The 21,253-nt window shown below is 42.2% G+C and overlaps 1 protein-coding gene and 1 long non-coding RNA gene across 2 annotated transcripts in view; one reads left to right on the top strand and one right to left on the bottom strand.

Moving 5' to 3' along the window:
* The window catches only part of SLC14A2 (solute carrier family 14 member 2), a 414,760-nt gene that overhangs the window by 164,648 nt on the left and 228,859 nt on the right, over positions 1-21,253 (bottom strand). The window contains exon 2 of the mRNA XM_082699319.1: positions 12,388-12,476. The gene's annotated coding sequence lies outside the window, so the exon portion shown is untranslated. The remainder of the gene's footprint in view (positions 1-12,387; positions 12,477-21,253) is intronic.
* Positions 33-15,883, top strand: LOC309848134. The gene is made up of 6 exons (XR_014302848.1): positions 33-97; positions 5,744-5,905; positions 10,106-10,212; positions 11,286-11,359; positions 12,748-13,211; positions 14,947-15,883. It is a non-coding gene; the product is annotated as an uncharacterized lncRNA (long non-coding RNA).

Here is a 21,253-nt window from a genome sequence, read left to right on the forward strand (position 1 = left end):
GTTCCATTACCGTGCTCTTTCGTGGAGAGCTGGCAACCTGTGCATGCCTACCAGAGGCTATGAACACTCAAGGGTCAACGCAGAGTCAGGATTTCAGGTCAGGAAATATTTTATTTATTAAAAAATTCCTTTTGGAAAGTATTTTATAGCAACTCAGTGTGCCAAAGAGACATGCGTGTGTGTTCCTGGCGGTGGGTTCAAATACAGGCCAAGTGGGTAGGAGGAGTGATTATTTCTACAATGGGATAATCTTTCTCACACACTATATTCTTTCTCTCCATGCCCCCTTTATAAAAATAATAAGTAGCCAATTATTATCAATTTATTTGCTGCTTCTTATAATTACATTATCCATGATTAACTCACTGGAGTCTAATTTGACTCCAGACTTCTTTCGGAGGAATGCTCCATCATTGGGCACGGTGGGACTCTTGTGAGCACAGCCTCACTCTGCTGGGCTCATGGAGCTCAATTAATGCACGTGGAGAGGGACAAAGAAAAGGATGAGAAATGGCAGACGCCTCCGTCTTGCTGAATTGCAAAGTCCCTCCACAATCATTATTTCATTTGAGACACAGACTGGCTGTCGGAGGCAGCGAGAATAGCTGTTATCTCCAGTTTACAAACTGGGAAGCGGACCCAGGTCAGATCATAAATGGTGCCTGATGTAGGATTCCAACGCTAGCTAACAGTCTGCTAGCGCGGCCCTGAGGGTATTGATCGGTGATTTTAATTGTAATCATTCCCATAGTGCTTTGAAGTCTGCAAGATGTTTTCAAATTCCCCATCTTGTTTGACCTTTATAACAATCCTGGGCAGCAGAGAAGAAATTATAATACCCATTTTTACAGACGAGGTAAATCTAGTGTAGAGAGGTGACTCATTTAAGCCTTTAAGGTGTGAAAACTAAGATGAGAACTGTGGGCTCCAGCCTTCTGATAAAGCACGTGACTCCACTATAGCCCTGCTAGAAGCCAAGAACTTACTAGAATATGAGATTTAAACATGGGTGGGTGCCTGGGTGGCATAGCCAGTTAAGCATCTGACTCCTGATTTCAGTTCAGGGTGTGACCTCAAAACCCTGACCTCAGGGTCGTGAGATGAAGCCCTGTCTCAAGCACCACGTGGGGCTTCGGACTCTGGACCACGTGGAGTCCCTCTCCCATCCCCTCTGCCCCTCCTCCAGCTCGTGCTTGCTCTCTCTCTAAAATAAATAAATAAAATATTTTTTAAAACAAACAAAAAGCAACATGGAACAGCCACATGAGACTATCATTACATTTTGTACAAAAGGTTATTCTCTGGGGAGAATAATTTAGGTCCTTAATTTAGGGAGTCCATGAACTTCTCCTGCAATACTTGTATATATGTGTGTGTGTGTCTGTCTATATGCATGTATATGTATACACAAGCCATATTTTAAGAAGTTTTTTTAAAACTTCCATCAGATTTTTGAAAGAGTGTTTTACTCCCAAACACCCAGTGAGTTCGATTATTCTGGTCTCTTTTCCACCAGTGGACTAAAGGTGGTGGCTTGGAGAGGGGTCTTGGGACCAGGAGGGAGGTGAGAAGGTTTTGGAGGAGAGCACAGGAGCAGGCTCATGCAGGCCAAAAGAGGTGATTATTTTAAGACGTTGGGTCCAGGCAATGCTTACACAGTGGTAAATGCTGTTGAGACCAGAGGGTTGGACAAATTGGCATATCTGGCAGTTAGAGAAGTTTCTGTGGAATCATGGGACCAGGAAGCAGACAGAGGGGTGTTAAAGAAGGTGGAGATAAGGCAGGCATGACCGTGAACACAGAAGTGCGTCTCTAAAATCTGGCAATTAAAGACACTGGAGAGACTGGGTGTCAGCTTGGGAAGAAAGCAGGACTAAGGAAAGTTCTCTACCTCTCTTTTTTTACTCCCCTTAAAAATGGGAGATGATGTGTTTGTGGAGGAAGAATCTAACTGAAAGGGAGAAACCAGGGGAGAATGCAGGAGCCTAATTAGGAGACAGGTGGCAGGGGGGGGGGGGATGAATCCTGAGCTGAGATGGAGGGTTAACTTTAGCATAGATTTGAGACTCCCCTGAAGCAGGCATGGTGGTGGAAGGGAGAGGTGGAGATGCAGAGAAAGTGTGAGCTTCACGCCCATTTCCTGCCAATTCCTTCTACAGCTCTACTTAACGGCAGTTACAGCGAGTGGCGCGCGCCGCCGCCCAGCCGGGCTGTGCCTGTCACCTCCAGGCACAAGGCCCACTGGCTCCAGAGGGCTGGCAGCTTCCCACTGCCCTTCCTGCTCGGAGTCTCTATTTCCCAGCATCTGACACTGCCCCTGTCCAGGGGCTTCTCCAGCTGCTCCCAGTGGCCTCTCCTTATAAGCCCCCAGCAAACACAATTCTCCTGGGGTGATTTTAAGTAGTAAAATGCCGAAATGTATTTGGGCAACAGCTTTCTTTGTTGTTGATTTATTTGATTGCTAAACCTTTTAGAAAATTTGTGCTACATAGTGTACAGATCCATCATTCATAGCTATAAAATAGATTATATACTTGGCAATTTCTGTATAAAGCTTTTTCGCTGGACCTTGGACAGAAATGGAATCTCATATTGTTTCTAAGGTACAATCAAAGTCTTATTTATTTATTTATTTTTTTACTTTTAGTGCCTTTAATTAATCTATGAAAAGCACTTAAGACTGGTGCTTGACACACAGGGTGAGTGTTAGCTAATGCTGTCATTATCTTTGCTGTTGTCACGAGCTGTATGATCAGGGACAATTCATTTCTGACTTGGGGCAGCAATGTCTTCACTCATAAAATAAGGTCAAGATATTCTCTTTTCGGAGTGTGTTCTGAAGACTTTGGGCCCCACTCCATTGTGCACCACCATTTTACTCATTTTATCCATTTCCTTGTGGTTTCACAGAGTTTTCACTAGATGAAAGGGTTTGAAACGAAAAAAAATTGCGAATCACGGGGCCAGGCAGTCGAAGGCCCACCCTCAATAAAAGTACTTGATTACCTAAGTGAAAGGTGGTGTTGACAATGGACAGAGAGATGAAGTGGTCTCAGTGGGGGCTGCCACAAACCAGGGAAGGCTCCCTGGAAGAGGTGAACTGAAAAGTTAGATCTGTCTGTTTCTAGTAATTGACGAGCCTGGAAGAGAAACTACAGTTCCTAAAGTGTGGGGAGTATGAAGCATTAAGTGCAGAACCACAGCTACATGGGGAGAAAAAGGTGAGCAGCCCAACTCAGACCTAGCCCTGCATGGAAGAAGGCAAATGGGCAGAAAAGGGTTTCAGGTATAATTGGTTTAAGGAGAAGTTTGACCACAGTGTGAAGGGATGAACAGCAAAGTTGACTGTCTCCACTGAGAAAGCCACTTAGTCAACATGCTTTCTTGCATGGATAGGAAAGCACTGTCCAGAGGAGGCAAGCTCTTGCCTAGGGGTGCAAAATGAGTTACTGCTGACTGGCAGCCAGTGCTAGCTGTTAATTAACTAGCCTTTCCCCTTCTTCCTTAGCCTAAGAGCTCCCAACTTTTTAGCTGGGGTTAGGGATGGCTGATAAAATTTTCATGTAAGTTAAAGGACTTCCAGGAAAGAACAGATGGAGGGGTACAGGACAGACCATAGGAGCCATTTTGTCCTCCCCTGCTTCTTCTTGCTTCCGACCCGGCTGGCTTTTAGCTGTGGGACCATCTCAGATCATGAGGTGACCTTGGAGATGGAACTCATGTAACCAGGGATGGCAGAGCAGAAATATGGAAAGAACCTGAGTCCTGGGGACATCACGCAGACACCCATATTAGCCACAGACTGCCAACCTCTGAATTCTTTTATGTTGAGAGAGGGAGACTCTCCTATTGTGTTTAAGCCATTGTCATTCCTGGGCCCTATTCCTAGACACAGAATGTTCTTGATGCCCTGGCAGAGTTGGGGCTGGCAGGGCCCCCTGTGTGCCTTGACTATTTTCCTTGGCAGTGCTTCTTGCGTGACCCTGCTGCTCCTGTGTGTGGAACTGTCTCGGAGTGTGTGCATGAGCAGAAATCCAAAGCCAAAGTAATCTTCAAAGCTGTCAGCTCTGTTTCCTGCGGACTCATGCTTCCCACTGCCTTCTCATTTCCACCGGAGGAAAGAGAGGCTGCTGGTGGATAACTCCTTCTTTCCTGAATTGTTTACTATGTCACGCACTCAGTAGCCACAGTACAGAGTGTTATAATGTTCGCATATTGCTGGATTTGTTTTAGTTTTTTTTTTTTTTTTAATTAATGAAATAAAACATAGGCTCAGTTGAACTGTCTTTGTATTGTCCTTGAGTCTATCCTCCTCCTCCTTCTGGGAAACCATTTTTCTGAGCTGCATGGAGCTTTCTCTGTGTTTTTATGCATTTACCACACCTCTGCTTGAATCTGTAAGTAATAGACAATACTGTTTTTTATGCTTTAAACATGTGTATGCAAATGGCACATTGATACGATTGGATTCTTTCTGTTCAACATGGAGTTTCCCAAATCCTCCTCCTTGACACAGGAGTCAGGGAGGCTCACTGCAATGAAATGTACACTGTTTCTCCATTGACCTGAGCATACAGATTGTTTCCAAATTTTCAAAATAGCAAGGCATGCAATAATAAACATCCTTTTACAAGTCATATTACACACAGGAGTGAGTTTTGCTAGGGTACATATCTAGACATAAAACTAGTTGTCATAGAGATACTTCTCTTCACTTTTATAAGTTATTCCCAAATTGCTCTCTAAAGGGATTAAAACAAGGCACTCCCTCCAGAACCAAAGTACCTATTTCCTACAGAAACTCAGCACTGACGAACTATTTAATTTTTGACAAATCGATAGGTGTGAAATGGTAACTGTTTGCCGGACTTCGCATTTCCTTGACAATTAATGAGATAGGGCATCTTTTCATGTGTGTATAGGCCATTTTGATTTCTATTTTTATTTTTATACTTTGCCTGTTTTTCTATTGGGTTGCTTGTCTTTTTCCTATTACATATTTTAGATATAAATCCTTTGTTGGCCAAATGCATTGCAACTGCCTCCTTTAAATTGTTCACTTGTCTTTTGGCTTTGTTCATGGTGTCTTTGGTCTTATAGAAATATTAAATTTTAATGTGATCCAATTTATCTTTTTCTTTTGTGCTTTTTTTTTTGAATCTTAAGAAATCTTTTCCTGGTTTGATATAAAAATATCTTTCTGAATTTTCTTCTCATAGTTTAAAAGTTGTTGTTGTTTGAACTTTTAGCTTCCAATCCAAGTGGAGTTTATCTGCTGTATTTTGCTATGTTGTATATGAGATAGAGCTATAACGTTGATTTTTCAGTATGGGGAACCAAATGTTGTGACACTATCAAAAGTCTATACATTGCCTATTTATTTGTAGTCAACTGCTCCCCATATGTTTGGGTCTCTTTCTGAACTTTCTAGTTTATTCCCTTAATCTCTGTATCCCTTATACCTCTGTCACACTGTTTTATCATGTGTTTTGATGCTGTGATGTAAGCCCTCCTTTTTTACATTCTTTTTAAAACTCTTTTGGCTATTGTTGGATCTTTTTACTTTCATATGAATTTTTAAGTTTATTTTTTCTAGTTTTATTGCGATATCATTGACCTACATCAGTGTGTATGTTTAAAGCATACGGCATAATGGTTTGACTTCCATTTTGTATATTGTGAAATGTGTATGAATACTGATAAATCTTTTAATGGAATGCTTCCTTCCTACCTCTCTCAGCAGATGCTTCCCCCATCCCCTCCCCATAGCCAAGATCTGGGTTCCAGCTCCAATGCTGCCACCAACTGTTCTTGGGCCAGTGGTCTGACTTCTCTGGGCTTTGGCTTCCTCATCTGTCAGAAGCGTTCTGCCTACCTCACAGTACTGCTGAGCGGAACAAGTGAGGTAAGGGTGTAGGACTATGTGGGAGAGTTAAAAAGATTGAGGTAAAGTCAAAAAGAGTCAGAAACAGGGACGCCTGGGTGGCTCAGTCACTTGAGCTTCTGACTCTTGATTTCAGCTCCAGTCATGATCTCAAGGCCCTGGGATCAAGCCCTGAGTCAGGCTCCACACTCCATGGGGAGTCTGTTTTTTTCCCTCTCCCCCGGCCCTATCCCCCCACTCTTCTCTCCCTCTCCGAAATAAGCAAATAAATCTTAAAGAAAAAGAAAAAAGAGTCAAAAACAATAGTCTCAGGACTGGCTTGAGACAAAAGGCGAGAGTCAGACCATTTTCTCCTCAGTTCTCTACCTTCTCTAACCTTCATGACTCCTTTCTCCTAAATTCCCAAGGCTATGAGACACAGAGCTCTGTCACTGGGGTAGACTTATTACGAGAATGTGGTAGAGGCAACTTGGATTTAGAGGGCCCGGGTCCAATTTCAGACTCTAACCTGTGACATCAGGTGAATCACTCCAACTTTCTGAATCCCTGTTTATTCATCTTTACAAGGGGCAAGACCATTCCCTCCCCAAGGAGTACTGTCAAATTGAAAAGAAGCAATGGATGTGGACACGAAAGTCCATTGTCTGGTAAAATAGGAGGCCTATTTTTGTTAGTGCTCTTGCTGATAGTTACATGTGACAAAGTACTTAGGAAGGTAATGGTGCATGCTAGGTCAAAGTGCTTTTCTCTCACCACTTGAATCAAGGCATGCAGGGGAAACAAACCCACTTTGTAAGTATGGTTAGCCCTAGTACATATCTACACAGTCTTGTAAAGATGCAGGCAGTCCCCTTCTGAAATACCATTTCCTTTAGACTTTGCAGTCTGGAAGTGCACAGAAGTGGAGGTGGCTGAGATTCCATGAGGTTTGTCTGGACAAACAAACAGAGCTCACTCTGGTGCACGTACTGGGCTCAGCACTGGTGGGAGACATCTTTCTAATCCTTGCTGCTCAGACGGCCAGAGCGTCCTGTGCTCCTGTGCCGAGATCAGACTTGATCTTGCTCCAAGTGACATCCATGGGCCAGATGACATGAGACTGTAGTCCACCTGCTCAATCCCATACAGAACACCCTTTTCCTTGGTAATTAGGTTCTTGCCTTTTCCTCAGTTCTATGCAAACAGGACTTATCTGTTCCCTAGTTACTTCCATGGCTGATGCTGGACTGTCATGTTTTGACCCCTGGTCTCTGCTACAAGTTGCTGCAATCCTCCTAAACCATTATCAGCATTACCATCCCCTGCCGATGGCCTTTGGCAATGTCTACTTCTCCACTGTGGTCTGGGCAGAGTCCTGGACTTTTGACCTGGGTTTGGATCTTAGTCCCCAGAACTCACAATCTGCCTGTCCTTTCCTTTGGGATCCACACCATTTCTGACCCATTCTCATTCCCCTCTTCCCATGGGACTCCTGCCTGTTCTTGCTTCCATGTTCATGCAACATCAAGAGTCTGATTCTCCTTCCAGACCCTGTCTTATCTCACAAACCGCTTTGCAAAATCCATCAGTTAGGTATCATTTGAAACAGACCATAGCTGACTTTATGACTATTATTTTTTTCAAATGTGGGCATGAAATGTAGGCATAAGCTCTCCAGTAGAGGCTGTGATTTTCTGCTTAGAGCCTCTTTCATGAATGAAGGACACATTCCCTGAGCTACTGAGAGTTGTCCTCTCAGTAGAGAGCAGACTTGCCCGTGGTCACAACCCCCCTTGGGGCAACACCCTGTGACTGCTTGATGTGGTCACAGCAATCAGAGGGAAAAGAGATTAAAGGTCCAGACACACATGACAACTATGAAGGGACATTTCATTCTTGGGATCCCCATGGGGTGAGCTGAGGCTTTAGGACAGCCTATAACCCAGTTCCTCCCTCTGCCTATTCCTCTCTCCTTCCCTTTCCCTGCAGGGCTTGATCCTGGGCACACTCTTACTTCCAAGAAGTCTCTATGTTGAGTCAGATTCTTGGAGTCCCTGGCCAACAACAGGTTTCCACAGTTTGTTGTTGTTGTTGTTTTTCCTCAACCAACCGACTAACTCACCATCATCTTTCTCCGTAAATTCGTTCTCCCGGTGGTGGGCAGAAAAATGCCCAATCCCACCCAAAAATGTCCACACCCTAATTCCCCAGAACATGTGAATGTGTTATCTTCTATGCTAAAAGAGTCTCTGAAGATGTGAATAAGGTTACTGACTTCAAGATAGAGAGATTACTCTGGATTATTCAAGTGGACTCAATCTAATCACATGAATCCTTAAAGGCAGAGAATCCTTCCTGGCTATGATCAGAGATGTGATTACAGAAAAAAAAAAAGGATCAGAGACATGCAACGTTTCTGGCTTTGAAGATGAAAGAAGGGAACACAAGCCAAGGATGCAGGTGGCTTCTGGAAGATGGACAGGGCAAAGAAGTGGATTCTCCCCAGAGTCTCCAGAAAAGAATGTAGCACTGCTAACACCTTGAGTTTAGCCCAGTGAGACCATGTAAGGTCTCTGACCTATGGAACTGTGATATAATAAATTTGTGTTGCTTTAAGCCACTGATTATGTGGTAATTTGTTACAACAACGATAGGAAAGTAATATACTCCCCTTAGGGGTTAACGTAATACTTGCACACTTATATGACCTTGGATGTGCCCTTCACCTATGTAAATCTTATTTCTCTCATCTATAAAATGGTTATTTTGGGCCACATGCTTGCATAACAGCTTCTTACTTGACATTTTATGACCCTCACTGGCCAGATTCCCTAATTTGCAACATTTAGTTTTTTTCCTTCTAACGAGGCAGTTGTTTGCTTGTCTTTTTGATGATAACACTAAGGCAAGCCTACCTGAGATGCTGCAGGAACCACAGGATGGCCATGCACAGGGGTGAAGAGGGAGATATTCTTTCCCTTTGTCTGGCTCTACCAGTCTGTCTTCATGTTGGTTACTAAATTCGCTAGTCCTATAACTCCTCATGACCACAGGAAAAATGCATCTCAGCTGTGAACAAGTTATAAACCAAAGCCTGATGACCAATAGATTTTTGTCATTTTTCTACTAGTAGACCTTAAAGTACAACTAAAAAAATTTTTCAGTTATGCTGAAAATAATTCATTAAAGTTGTAGGTATCAGGCTTAGAGGTGGGATCGAAGGTAGCAGTGTTCTGGTTGCTGGAGAAAGTTAGGATTTCTTTAGGGAAATCCACCATTTTTAGGATTAAAAAAAATGCCCTTAGCCTGGTTTTTGTTAGGAATAAGCATAATGACGTGGCACTGTAATTAAAATACTGATAAACCCACTAGACATAGCTGTTGTGGAAAAAAAAAACAACCTGGATACTAAAATGGGATAAAAATAGAGCCTCATTTGGCCCCTTCACCCTCCTAGTGGGAAACCAATACAGTTGCCACTTCATTAACTGCTCTGCGTTAAGAAAAGCTGAGCTGACCACAAAACAGTAATGGCAATAGCGCAGTGATAATGATGACTCTTGCTACATTTATTCAGCACATTATGCTTTTCAAAGCACTTTCTATCTATTTACTTGTTCAAGCCCCCAGGTCTCAGTATTTCCGTAAGAAAGTGGGGGAGGTGTGTGTTGGGGGACATCATCCACCTGATTTAACAGATGCGGCAATCCTGACCTACAGCGTCTAAATGACCCTCAAGTTGTCACAGCTGTGAGCAGCAGGTCTGGGTCTGGGGGTTGCACTCTACATGGAGATCCATGTCTGCTATAGCTCATCGCCCCTGGCAGTTGGAGTTCCCCTACTCAGGGTCAAACACTGTCTCAGGAGAGCTTAGACTGCAAACCTAAGGCTACCGGTAATCATTTTTTTTTCTCTCTTCCAATAGAAAGAATAAAGTCATTTAAGAATGAATCATTAACATTGGCTGGGAAAAGTCCTAAATAACTGAATGAAAGAGAAAGAAAACCCTAAGAAACCAGAAGTGGATTCTAATCTGTCACCCACCTCACTAGGGTTGGTGGTACTGGCCAGTGATGTCCACATACGAACCAGAGAGGAGGCAAAGTGCCCTCTTTCCCACCTTCCTGGGATCTTGCTCATGTTCCTTGGAACAGTTTCCAAGAGCGCCGTGTGTTATGGCCTCTGTAAAATGACATCACCAACACCGTCACTACTTGCTTCTCCCCCCACTCCATGCCCCAGGTCCAATTAGCCTGACTAACCTGGAAGGAGAGAGGACAACCTGAGGCCAGTAGCAGAAAAAGGATCAGCCCTCAAAGGCATCCACAAGTCATCTGGACAATAAGGGGGTAAGATGAGATCTCTGCAGTGATGCCATTGTTTCCAGCAAGTTCCCATTTTACATCTGGCGCAGTAGTAGCATTTTGACTTCGGTTTGAGAGTCAAGTGGTGACTCCAGCTGGGCTATAATGTGACCTTGGTCATTATCACCTAGGCTCCATGAGGCTCAGTTCTCTAGCTATGACATAGGTGTGATAAGAGTGAGTGTCCTTCCCACTTTATAAGGTTGTCATGAGAGTTAAATACCCAAATTTAAAGAATTGCTGATAAGAGATGTTATGGTTTTATTATTGGCGGTAGTGCTAATCATTGTAATTGTAGCTTAACAGTAACAAGGATATTATTAGAATCAGCAATTGTGGTAGTGCTGGTAAGGCACTTTGGAGATTATTCATCACATGTGGATACTTGCTGGGAAAGTCCCTAGTGTTGGGACAGTGTGTACCATGTCCCTTCTCAAATTAGTTCCTTGGGGCTTTATAACAACCCTAAGAGGTAGAACTTGTTACTATCATTTGACACAACAAGAGGCTAAGACTGAGATAGATAGATAGAGAGAGAGACAGGTGAACAGACAGAAGTGTTTTTATTTATTTATTTTTTAAAGATTTAATTATTTATTCATGAAAGACAGAGTGGGGGAGAGAGAGAGAGAAGCAGGCTCCCTTCGGAGTAGGAAGTCCAATGCAGAACTGGATCCCAGGACATTGGAATCACAAAACCTGAGCCGAAGGCAGACACTTAACCGACTGAGCCACCCAGATGCCCCAGAAGTAGTTTTAAAGCTGATATCATGAGAACGCAGCATTTTCTGCAAGTTCCAGGAGTGGCAGGCATACTTAGCACTTCTTGTGTAGAACAACCTTGAACCTTTAAAACCTTGTTTGTTACCAGGGACTTGTTGCCCTAATCCGGAGAAGGAGTTACAGTTGGTTTTAGAAGTTCCTTCACATGTAGCAGAATGGTTCACTATTCAAAGTCATTGATGAGTCAGCTGATCCCTGCTCTATGATTGATATAGAAATGTCCACTAAGAATTTTCTCAGCAGGAACTTTCTAACGCTATGATTTTTCCTGACAGAGCCCATGATGTGTGTTTCCCTACCACAGAGTGGATTTGTTGGGAAGTGACTGCCAATCAAGGACTAACTCAAGGTATTTTTTTTTTTTAATCAAGGTAAGGCCATGTGACTAGCACTCATCCATGGGATGTAATGTGTGTCAATTGAAGGCCAAGGAGGGTAGGAAGGGGGTGTGCCATATTTACTGTCTTCTTCCCCGTCCAACAGGTAGATGTAGAAGATCTAGCATACACCTCAAAAGCCCTAGAAGATGGTGATGCCACAAGACAGAAGGCACCTAGGTTTCTGAATCACCACTCTGACAAACACCCATTTGGGCCTTTTCATAAGAGAAAGTGATCTCTTGTGTTAAACCACTGAGACTTGAGGTTATATGTTACACCAGCTATTGTACGGATGATCCAATGAGAAGAGATCCACCAGTATTTCAGACCTGGTCCTAATTCCCTGCCATTTAAAAAACTACTGCCTTCCTTCTCCATGGATACCAGCTCACCCATCCTAAGCAGCTTTCTTTGTGCTCTGTATAGGTATAGAGAAACGGTGGCCTTATCAAACAACTAATAAGCCCATGTTTGGCAAAATAATAGTTTTTATCAGCAAGTGATCTTAAGATAACATTTACATTGCTGGAGAAGTCCTTCCAACCCAGAACCAGTGGCATCCCAGCTCAGGCCCCCCTGGTGGCATGAGACAGGGAAACTAATGAAGTGTGGGGGATTATTCATGATTTTATCTTCTCATTCATCCATCCCCTTTCCTTTTACAAACTTGCAAATATGTTCAGCAGTGTCAGATCTGGTTGATCTATTTTTGACACATAAATAGAACCTATCCTGTCGGAATTTTTCAGAAAAGACAGACACCATGTGATTATCATAGCTTCTGAAAGCAGCCATGAGCTGGGAAGACACTGGCTCCAGGGGAAGATCTTCATAGGACCCAGCTCTCCCAGGTAGTTCCCATGTGGTCCTAGTGACCTCAGAGGGGAAAAAATAATTTTAGTTTTTTCCATGGTAGCATTATTGGTGATAACATTTGTTTCAGAAGACATAAATATAGAAAGTTCTAGAACTTTCTATAGTTCTAGAACATACTCACGATTTCCTTGACAGTGGGATCAATGGGGTCTACGAGGAGTCTTGTGAACTTCTATTTTGGTGTCTTCAAGTAGTAAGTAAGAAACAATCCTGTAAAGATGGACAGTGGAGGTCAGAAACAAGAATTTTAGAGGATTTAAATTGCTTTGCTTTTTAAATAATAACACGTGTTATTTTCAAACTTACAAGCAATATATGTTCATTTAGGAAAAACAGAAAATAACATATTGGGAAATAAGACATAAAACTCATCTGTCATCCAGATATAATCACTAGTTAACCCATGGAACATTTATAGACTGTTTCATGAGTACTTATGTATATACGGATATATATTTTTTCTGTTCTTTTTCATTTATAGAACTGAGATCATACTGCATATGCTGTTTGGTGACCTGCTCTTCTTTCATTGAATAAGTCATCATGAATTTTCTTTTGCCACTAGATACATGTCAGCAGTGTGATACGTAGCTTCTAAGAAGGTTCCCAGTGACCTCTGTTCTCTTGCATCCTCACCATCATGGAATGCACCCCTTGGAGCACGGGTAGGACTGATTTACTTCTAACCCACTGAAAGTGGCAAGAATGATGGGATGTCAGTCTGAGATTAGGTCACAAAATCACTCTGGCTGCTGTCTTGCTCACCTGCTCCTGTTCTCTAGCTTGTTTATGGTGATGGAACCAACTGCTTTGTTGTGAGCTATTCTACAGAAAGGAGGGCAGTGGAAGGGAGGGAGATCTCCAACCAGCAGGCTTAGGGGACCTGAATCCTGCCAACACCCACTTGAGTGAACTTGGAAGTGGATCTTCGCCAAGTTAAGCCAAGTAAGAACCATGAGATGGTTCAAACACTTCACTGCATGCTTGTGAGACGTTCTGATTCAAAGGAGCCAGTTCAGCCATTGCCCACGGACACTGGGAGATAATATGTTTGTTGTTTTAAGCTGCTAAATTTTGGGGTAATGCAGCCATGGATAACTAATACAAACCACACAGTTTTTAAGAGTTGTTTAGTATTCCAATGTAAGGTTTACTCAATCTTTTACTGCAGTACATTGGTTATTTTATTTATTTTGCTATTATAAACAGGGCAGTAATGCATGTCATTATAGCTACATCTTGGTACACACCCTTCAGTCTTTCCTAAGGATAATTTCCTTGAAGTGGAATAGCTGGATTTCTAAGGGATTTCCTCTTTCAAAGCTTCTGAGATGCTATTTCCCAGTTGCTTTCTGGTAGGATTGTACCCGTTTGCATTCCTACGGGCTGTAGTCTGGAGCGGCTACTGGCTTACATTTCTGAGGCCTATTTTTGGTTGATGTCAACCACTCTCTCTTGAGTGTGTCTCTATGCAAACCAGTCAGAAACAAAACTAAAACCAAATCCCCAAAACCCAAGAATGATGACTGAGCTTGACTAGATAATATGATGCTGAACGGTTTATTGAGAGTACTCTTGTTTTGAAGTCAGTCAGATGAATTCAACCACCCTCAAATTGTTTTTCCTATCTTTCAGCGAGCCCTGAACTTCTGAAAATACGATGGTGCTCAAATCCCTAAGAACTTTGAAAGAAAACAACAGCACTGGTTGAAGCTAAAATAATAATGAGCTTTTCTGAAAATCTTTGTTTATTTCAGTCAGAGGAAGGACTGTCAGTAAATTCAACTTTCTAAATTAGCTGGATGAATTATGTACATATACATATATATGTATATATATATGTATTTATATAGATAGAGATGGATATAATTTATTTTGTGGGGGGAAGAATTTTGCATACACAGCTATGGCCACCATTTCCAAATTGCAACTTCACTGTTGGGGAAGAATAAATATTTTAATGAATGCTATATATTTTAACAGGCTCTGAACCCTGTGGTTGGTTTAAGCTAAGGGTGCAATTTCAGGCATCTAAATAAGTAAATAAATGAGGAAGAAAATCCATGTTAATTGCAGTAATTTGCGGTACTTTCAAATTCTTAATTAAGAAATAAAATAGGATTCATTATCCATGCCCACTGTAGATGGCATACATAGATCACCATTATGACCAGACACAGGACCTGAAATTATTGCCATAAATGAAATAACAGAGAGAAATCACTGGTGCATTATTGGTCAAACTGTGCAGGCACAAAGAGGGAGGAAAGAGGACACAGAAAATGCCTATTGTCCATAAATGCCCTTTTTTCTGACCTGGGGACTGTATTATCCCAAAATATCTCCCCTGAGCTTGGAGTCCTGCCCCTCCCTCCTAATCTCTGGGCTAGGTTTCTTCCCTCAAGCCTCACATATAATATTTCTCTGAGCCTCTCTGGACACCCTGCAGTTGACACCCTGCTGTGTCAACTTTTCCCCAATCACCAACCCCAGGTCGTTCTTCTGGTGAGTCCTAATGTTCTTCTACAAAGGCGGGAAAAAGAGAAAGACTTTTCTCATAACCAGAGGCATTCTGACTCATGCTGCCTTTTGAAAATTAGGTATTAAATTAATCTAGAGAGGGCATATAACTTGTCATACAAAAATCACTTTTGATTGGGACAAATGCTTAATTTGCCAGGACACCAGATATAAATGCTGTACTGTTCCTGACAAAGCAGGATGCTTGAGGCCTCTACTGGAAACCCATCAAGGCCCCCAGGGCAGCGGTAAGGTTGGGGTGCACATAGCTGTACAGGCAGGTAAGTGGGAATTCTGCCTTGGTTATGTGAGCTATAGGGGTGATAGCACTGGACATCTGGAAGGAAGAGCATTGATATACCTGGTTGTGGGAATACATGGCTGGTCATTGTGATTTTGTTTGTAATACTTATAATGAGGACTATGGGTGTGTATCTCCCAGGCTCTCCTTTTTCTGTTGTCCTATCAATCTTAACCTTGTAGGCGGGCATGGATAGTCCATGGGCAGTCAATGTAATTCTGGATTCTGTGCCTTTCGACATGGCAGTTACAGGCAACCAACTACAGTTAGCTCAGCAATGAGAAGGGTGCAGAGCACAAGCAATTTGGAGGAATTTAGGTGACTCAAGACAAAGGAAGATAAGAAAGGAAAACATCCATTGAGTATCTCTTAAAGGAATGAGGAATTTTGTCAGATTAGGCACTGGACATTTTTGAGCAAGGAGGACATCTTTTGGTTTTACCTGTAATCCCAAGGACAATAAGAAATTAACACATATATTTCCCAAATGCCTATTATATCCTATATAGAAGGCATAAGACTACTCTGAGACATACATCTTGTTCTCAGGGGACTTAAGAAGTAGATTCCTTGAGTTAAAGGCTCTTCTCTTTGAAAGGGAGACCAGAGAGAAAGCTGGACTCGATATCTTTTCTGACAGCCAGCCTGATCTTTTTTTGGATCACATGTATGCTAAAGACCCCCATGGAATTCATAAGGGCTGAAAAGAGTGTCTGCATCTTGCAGTGTTCCATTTCTCTAAGGATCCTTCCTCTCTGGCTGTATCTGGATGGAGTCCAGACCACTATGGGACCCTGGGGGGCTCAGGAAAATGTGAACAATTATCTCCATTCCTTATTAAAACAGGGTACAGAATGACACCATTCTGCCTTTATTTTCTGATGATTTATGGTAAAGAAGATATAGAGCTTTTTCAATTTCAGAAGTAAGCCAAGGAGAAACACTTGCAAAATGTATCCATAAAAATAGGCTAGATACAAAACTGAAAGAAAACCCCCACTATACAAAGTGTTCCTACAGAATTCATGTGTACCAGGTACTCTTTGTTCCAATAGTGAGCGAAAGCAGGATGCTCAGACAAAATAGTGAAAGATGGGAGAAATATGGCAGATCTTTAAACCATAAGAAATGCCCTGGGAAACATGCCTTGTTATGTTGTAGCAAGGAGGAACCAGTAGACTCTTTCCAGAAGTTCTTTGGAAGAGAGGTGTTAAAGGCAAGTACGTCTCAACTATTACATTTGATAACTGTTCATTCTTTCATTTATTCATGTCACCTAAGAAGTATTCATTGAGCCTCTTCTCTTTTCCAGATATGGTATTAGGTGCTGGAGATTCAGAAGGAGCAAGACAGGGGTTTACAGACTTTTAGATGGGACTTCTACTTTTAAGATAGCAGTGTTAAGAAAGCCTTGCCCAATTCTCTATATATCTATCCCAGAACAATAAGGAAAAAGCAGAAATGCACATTTCACCTTTGTTGAGGGAAAAGCTGTCATATGCAATAAAATTCCGACCAGGAGTGGGTAGATGCTGAAGGCTGTCTGCCGCCAAAGACCGCAAGCAAGGTTTGCAGAGCACGGAGCTTATCAAAGAGGACAGAACCGACATCATCTTTTGACAAACAACTGGTCTATGGTGAATCAGCTGTCTGTGAGAGCATCCCCGGACCCTGTTTGGTTCCATCAAGAAGCAGGGAATATGGTATAAACAAGAAAACACTTAGGGGTGCTGTCTCTGCAGGAAACAGTCTGTTGGGGAGGCAGACTGGAGAGGACAGTTTCAGTACTCATCAGTCTTGCATCTGCCAATCTCTTCTTTCTTCTGGATTGAAGTGAAGGTTAAATCAACATGTATACATATGGATACACACAACCCCGTGTGTCATAAAGTGCAGTCTTATAAATGAAAGAGACGCTCTGCTGGATGTTCTCATGGCCTGGATCCTGCCCCATAAACTTTCTGCAAAATAGTTGGTTAAGAAAGAGCTTCTCTCCATCAAGTGTAAGTCAGAATAGAAAAGAAACTATCAGGAGGCGCCTGAGGGGCTAGGTCAGTTAAGCATCTGACTCTTAACCTCAGCTCAGGTTTCAGTCTCCAGGTTGTGAGTTCAAGCCTTGCGTTACTTATGAAAAAAGGAAGGAAACCACCTGAAGAGCTCTACGAAGATACTGCAAGAAAAGAAGGTAATGATTAGAGAAAACGAAGAAATTGTGTTGTCTCAAAGCTAAAGGAACTGGCCAAGCAAATAAGCACAGACAAGACAACGAGCCTTAATGAAGAAAGATCAATTATATAAAATAAGAACTCAAGGAAGAAATGTCAAGACAACTGAAAGAGACAAAAAATGAGCTAGCAGAGTTTAGGAAGGAAGTGGAGGAGATTAAGATGCCATCAGAGGCAACAAAAAGGTAAACAGACAATGCTCAGAAAAGTGGGGTTAAGAACAGGAATGCTGAAGTGAGCAAAATGGAAATGAATAGTTGAAAAGGATTAGAAAAAGAACATGGTAGCTGTGGAAGATGAAACAGATCAAATAGACCTATATATATGCATAATTAGACCAAGCAGTATTTGATAAAAAGTACTGAAAAAAATAGAATAGAAATTGTATTTGGAGAAATGTAATCACAACATATTTTCCAGAAATAAGATATTTAAGTCTACATATAAAGGAAAGCCAAACCAAACCAAAACTAAACATAAACTGTCTGAGAAAATACAGATACAGAGCCAATAGCCCAAAACGTAAAGAAAGACTCTTTACCATCAAAACAAACAAACCAAAAAAGCCCAAAACAAACAATATAAACTCAAACCAGAACCATAAGGTCTTTTCTTTTTTTTTTTTTTTAAAGATTTTATTTTTATTTATTTGAGAGAGAGACCGTGAGAAGAGAGCATGAGCAAGGAGAAGGTCAGAGGGAGAAGCAGACTCCCCATGGAGCTGGGAGCCCGATGCGGGACCCGGGATCATGACCTGAGCTGAAGGCAGTCGTCCAACCAACTGAGCCACCCAGGCGTGTCCCCATAAGGTCTTTTCTAAGGGGAAAAGAATTAGGTTGGCTTCAGAGTTTTCCACAGCAATATCTCATTCTAGGAGACAGTGGAACCATGCTTACAAAAACCTCATTAAGAATTAAATTTAAAACATTAAAAAAAATGTTATATTCGAGCTTTTGTTAAAGTACAAATGTTGCTATAACCCAGAAAATACGGTCACCAGGACTCTGTCTGGAATAAACTGTGATGTCAACCAACCAGTAGGGAATACAGAAATGGTGGGAGAAAGTCTGGTGCTGGGTTTTTAACCATTTAGCTTAGCATGAAGATAAAAAAGAATGTGGCAATTGTGGTTCTAGAAAATGGTGAATTCTAATAAACTGTAACAACATGAAAACCAGTAAAACTAACACAATTCAGGAGGGGAGGAAAGAGAGAAGGTGGGAGATAGCCAGGGTTAAAATGACCAGGTAGGGACAATGAAAAAAGCTGTAGAAAGAAATATATATTAAAAATTATAAAATTAAGATGAACAGAGATATCACCATCATCAGCCGCAGCAGTATCAACTAAAATTGGGTAGGATAGGAAAAGGAGAGGCAGGAAAAGGTTAAGTATGAAGATGTCATCATCTCGCGGAGCCACATCTAAGGATATAGAGGATCAGTACAATATATTTATATTAGAAACTATAAAGAAAATCACTTAAAAATAAAAAATAAAACTTTCTAAAGTATCATTACAAACCCACATATATTAAATTAAAAAACAGAACAAAACAAAGACCATAAAGTGAAATAAAAGCGGAAAGCACATGATAGTAAGACTAATTCCAAACGTACTTATCATAATAAAATTGATAAAACTAAAATGTATCAATTAAAGGAAATAGATTCTCAGTTTAAATTACAAATAAAAAAACCCCAATCACATGCTGTGTAATAAGGAAACAATTAAAACAAAGGGACTGTAAAGTTGAAAATACAAGGTGGGCAAAGGCAAAGCAGCAAACCAAAGCAAAACAAAGACAGCAAGCAGAGACCCCAATTTTCATATCTAGACATGTATCAGACGAGGCTGAGTTTGTGGCACAAAACAGTAAGTGATGTAAAGATGGGAACTTCACTGCAAACTCGATGCTCTAAATATCTAAAGGATTTATGCACCCCCACTTTTTTTTTTATAACAGTAACATATTATTATGCTGAAAGGCGGTACATATAAAAATAAAGGCAGAGACACGTGAGTAGTAAGGGACTAATACAATCTCCTCCGTTCAGTGTAATCAGAGAATGCTTTCAGAATCACATAACAATTCATTTTGTGGTTATCTATACTTTTCAACTCCCTGTATTTGTACAAACAACCATAAGAGATCCTGACGATGTCTCTCCCTTGCTATAATAAAGCCTTCCAAGCTCCCCAGTGCTGGTGCCTAAAGTCCTGAAGTTCCTCTGTGACCTGGCTCCTGCCTCCTTCTCCTCTAGCCTTCTTCCACTTTTCATGTGTTCAGGGACGTCCCACGATAGGGGGCTTCTCCTTCCCACCCTTCCTTGCCTTTGCCTTGGCCCATGCTGTTTCCTCTCCTTGGATGCTCTCCAACAGCAGGTGCACATAACCTTTAAGACTTCACGAAAATGTCACTTTCCTAGGAAGCCTTCTTTGCCCCCAATCCTGCCAGGTACAGGACACAGGACATGCTTACATCTCGTGGTAACAAACCCAGTTCTTTAGGATCAAGGCGATCATGGCATCTTTACATAAACAACCTCGTGCTCTGCGAGCAGATAGGTACTAAGTCCTGCCTTCTCTTCCCGTGTCATTCTTCATTCCCTCTGCACTCATTGGGCCATTGCCCCCACCTTCCTGAGCAACTCTTCTTTGAGTATTTTGCCGCCAGGCTCACCCTCTCCTGTTGATTCAACAACTGCCCCTGCACCTGTCTTCCTAAAGCACCACTTGGTTAATCCAGTTCCTTCGATCCAGTGTCTCTGATGGGTTCCCTTTCCTTTACGATCAGTTCCTTCATCTGTAGTCAAGGCTTTGTGCAACTGGGCATGATGCCCTTTCCAGAATGACTGTCCAGCATTCCCATCTTCTATACCATTCCCCTCATACCGACACGCCCTCCAACCATGCCACACACACATACCATCACCAGGGGCTTCCTGACCTGCACTTTATGTTCCTCACGTTCCCTCACCTTCTCTCTGCCTACCTATCCCCATTCTGCCTCAAGATCAACTGTAGGGGTACCCCTTCCTGGCCCACCAGCCCACAGATACCTACTCTGAGCTTCCTGAACCTTTATTATCAACACCCTAGCTTGGCTTTTATCAACTCATGCTAGGAGTTGGTGTCCATCTTGTTTGACAGTAAGCCTCAGGAGAGGCATCTCGTGTTTCTTCTACATTATTCTTGACATCTTACAAGGGATCGAGAATATAGTAGGTGCTTAGCAATCACATGCGCCTTTTTTAAAAACAGAGAATCTATTGCTTCCATTTGTGTCCTTTAGCAGGACGGCAGCTCACCTGAGTCCTGAGTCTTAAAAGGCCTCCTCCCCTCCCTCCTCCCTCCCAGGGTTATGGTGACCCAATTTCTGACTGTCATTTTCTAATTGTTCACCTAGCCTAATTAATTATAATAGAGTTGCTTAATATTTTGAAAACCGCTTCCCTGTCCATCATCTCCGTTGGACCCACATGGGCCAGTGTGTCGTAGGCAAGGCAGAGACTGTATAAGCTCACTTCACCAATGGGGACATAAAGTCAGTGCCTCACTGGTGCCAGCGAGACGAGACCCTTGACTTCTGCTACTAGTCCAGTAGCCTTTACGTCAGGGCAAGCTGGGTCTCTAGCCTAAGTTTCTAGAACTTCTCTCTGGAAGTGTGAATGTGTGTTTTTAAAACATTGATTTTTGCTAAAATGGCTCTTTATTTTGCTTTTGATTTCTCCTTCCTAGTGAAGATCCCGCCCTCCCCACCGAAGGCAAGCATTCTTTTTCTTTCCTGAATGATGGCCCCACTTGGTCCCCCTTTGGTTTTCTTTGCCTGAGTTTCCACTTAGCCCCGCCACCCCCCGGAGAACCATTCTGGCTTAATGCCTCCTGCATCCTTTCAAATTGTTCTTGTTCCTCAGCTCAGGATTTCCTGCAGGGCTAGC

The sequence above is a fragment of the Mustela nivalis genome, assembly GCF_964662115.1.
Source record: "Mustela nivalis genome assembly, chromosome: 14".
Classification (NCBI taxonomy): domain Eukaryota; kingdom Metazoa; phylum Chordata; class Mammalia; order Carnivora; family Mustelidae; genus Mustela; species Mustela nivalis.